At 57.5% G+C, this 2,650-nt stretch overlaps 1 non-coding gene across 1 annotated transcript in view; it reads right to left on the bottom strand.

Moving 5' to 3' along the window:
* Nucleotides 1-768, bottom strand: part of LOC126434982 (small subunit ribosomal RNA) — a 1,910-nt gene extending 1,142 nt beyond the window's left edge. The window contains exon 1 of the ribosomal RNA XR_007579639.1: nt 1-768. This exon is cut by the window's left edge and continues 1,142 nt beyond it. This is a non-coding gene — a ribosomal RNA (small subunit ribosomal RNA).
* Between the last annotated feature and the right edge of the window lie 1,882 nt (nt 769-2,650).

Here is a 2,650-nt window from a genome sequence, read left to right as displayed (position 1 = left end):
ACGAGCACGCACGAGGCGCGTCGCACGCCTTCAGCTCGCCCCACCGGCAGGACGTCCCACGATACATGCCAGTTAAACACCGACGGGCGGTGAACCAACAGCGTGGGACACAAATCCAACTACGAGCTTTTTAACCGCAACAACTTTAATATACGCTATTGGAGCTGGAATTACCGCGGCTGCTGGCACCAGACTTGCCCTCCAATAGATACTCGTTAAAGGATTTAAAGTGTACTCATTCCGATTACGGGGCCTCGGATGAGTCCCGTATCGTTATTTTTCGTCACTACCTCCCCGTGCCGGGAGTGGGTAATTTGCGCGCCTGCTGCCTTCCTTGGATGTGGTAGCCGTTTCTCAGGCTCCCTCTCCGGAATCGAACCCTGATTCCCCGTTACCCGTTACAACCATGGTAGGCGCAGAACCTACCATCGACAGTTGATAAGGCAGACATTTGAAAGATGCGTCGCCGGTACGAGGACCGTGCGATCAGCCCAAAGTTATTCAGAGTCACCAAGGCAAACGGACCGGACGAGCCGACCGATTGGTTTTGATCTAATAAAAGCGTCCCTTCCATCTCTGGTCGGGACTCTGTTTGCATGTATTAGCTCTAGAATTACCACAGTTATCCAAGTAACGTGGGTACGATCTAAGGAACCATAACTGATTTAATGAGCCATTCGCGGTTTCACCTTAATGCGGCTTGTACTGAGACATGCATGGCTTAATCTTTGAGACAAGCATATGACTACTGGCAGGATCAACCAGGGAGCTGCGTCAACTAGAGCTGAGCAGCCGGCCGCCCGGGAGTGTGTCCCGGGGGCCCGCGCGAACACGCAAGCGTCCGCTCAATTATTCTGCAAACAGGAGGAGGCTGAGCTCCCCTGCACCATACACCTCGAAACCCTCTCAGGTCCCGGCGGCGCGCAGCGCCGTCCTAAGTACTTGGTCGGGTTCGAGAGAGGCGCAATCGCCCGGAGTTTGGCGAGTAGACGCTTTAGGTGCGACCACCCATGCTCCCAACTGAGCTTGCCGCTGCCGACAGAGGCCCGGGAGCGTGCTGTCGTGGCATTGCCGGCGGGAGACAACACGCGCCACCTACGGTGACCGGCAGCTCCAACGCCAGCGCCACAGAAGGACAAAAGCCCCACTTGGGTGCCGAAGCGAACTCTCCCAGCACAGCGCACGCGCCAACACGTCCGCACAGCTGCGATACAAACCACCTGCGAGAACCGCAGAGGCGACCGAGCAGCAGACGGCGTCGCGGCGCCGAGCGCCGGGCGGCGGCGCATCCTCAGCGCACACAGTCCTCAATCGGACCAGCACACTGCAGATGTCCACCGCGCTTCGCACCGGGCCCGCGAGGACCTACTTTGGCCGCACGGCGCCGCGTGCAGGGTGCGCCGGCGCGCAGCTGCGCCGCCTGCCGCCTCCGTCGGCCGGCGCGCCTGCCACTGGCCGCCCCCACCAGCCGGCTGTAGCGCGTGCGCCCACGCACCGCGCGGCCAGCACGCCGGGAGGCCCCCCCTCACCGGCCGGGGACGGTCCCACCCAGCCACCGCCGCGTATCGCTTCACACCCAGATGCCATTCACGTTCGTGGGCATGGTGGGTATCGCTGGAACAACCGGTTGGTAGCTCAACCGATCGTCGCCATCACTGATTCACCTCTAGCGAGAACAACCGCACCACAACGGTTTACCAGTTGTTCATTTGCGTAACGTCACCAGCAAACGTAGGCGTCCATCGCCATTTGCAAATTCAACGATTGTTGCATGCCTGTGTCAGGTGTCACGACACACTATGTCTGCCCACATACACGCAACAACATGTGCACGCTTCGCGAACACGTGGAAGGTGGCCCCCGTACGTATGCGATGTCCATTGCGCGAACGACTGTCAACCGGCCTCTGTCGCATGTCGCAGATGTGGAACGCAGTGCACCATGCTATCACGGTGTGTGAGAAGAGACGACTACGTCTGACAACACGCGCCACTACATCAACAGACGGCTCATGCTGATCGCCATCCAGGGCATACCACACTGCAATCCAGCTCTTATAGGGCGACGACACGTAGCTGAGTGCACAACATTTGGACCGCATGGTTCGCCGTTGTTGGCGCAGTCGTTGTACGGTCACATGTACCACGATGTATCATTCAGTACATGAGGACCAATGTGCAGTACAGTGTGTGATTTGGACGTACAACATCAGCGGACAGTTGACACAGGCCGTACCACAGCGTAGGCTAAGTGCTTCGCCATGCGAATGCCAATGAACAACTGCAAATGCCAATGAACAACTGCAAATGCCAATGAACAACTGCAAAGGGCATTGAGCATGTACGTCCTGCTGCCATCCACATTAGTGTATAGCTGCAAGGTGTTTAACATGAAGCGATACACTGGGGACCGGGCAGTGCGAGTAGCAAACTATATTGCGGGGGTTGCAGTTAGGCAACACTACACTAATTTAACGCGTCGTATGACAATTACAGAGCAGGTTAAGGCCCAACGTGTGTTGGGTTAAGGCCCAACGTGTGTTGGGTTAAGGCCCAACGTGTGTTGGGTTAAGGCCCAACGTGTGTTGGGTTAAGGCCCAACGTGTGTCGGGTTAAGGCCCAACGTGTGTCGGGTTAAGGCCCAACGTGTG

The sequence above is a fragment of the Schistocerca serialis genome, unplaced genomic scaffold (assembly GCF_023864345.2).
Source record: "Schistocerca serialis cubense isolate TAMUIC-IGC-003099 unplaced genomic scaffold, iqSchSeri2.2 HiC_scaffold_1196, whole genome shotgun sequence".
Lineage (NCBI taxonomy): Eukaryota > Metazoa > Arthropoda > Insecta > Orthoptera > Acrididae > Schistocerca > Schistocerca serialis.
Note: the sequence above shows the minus strand (reverse complement) of the source record. Positions and strands in the feature narration are given on the sequence as shown.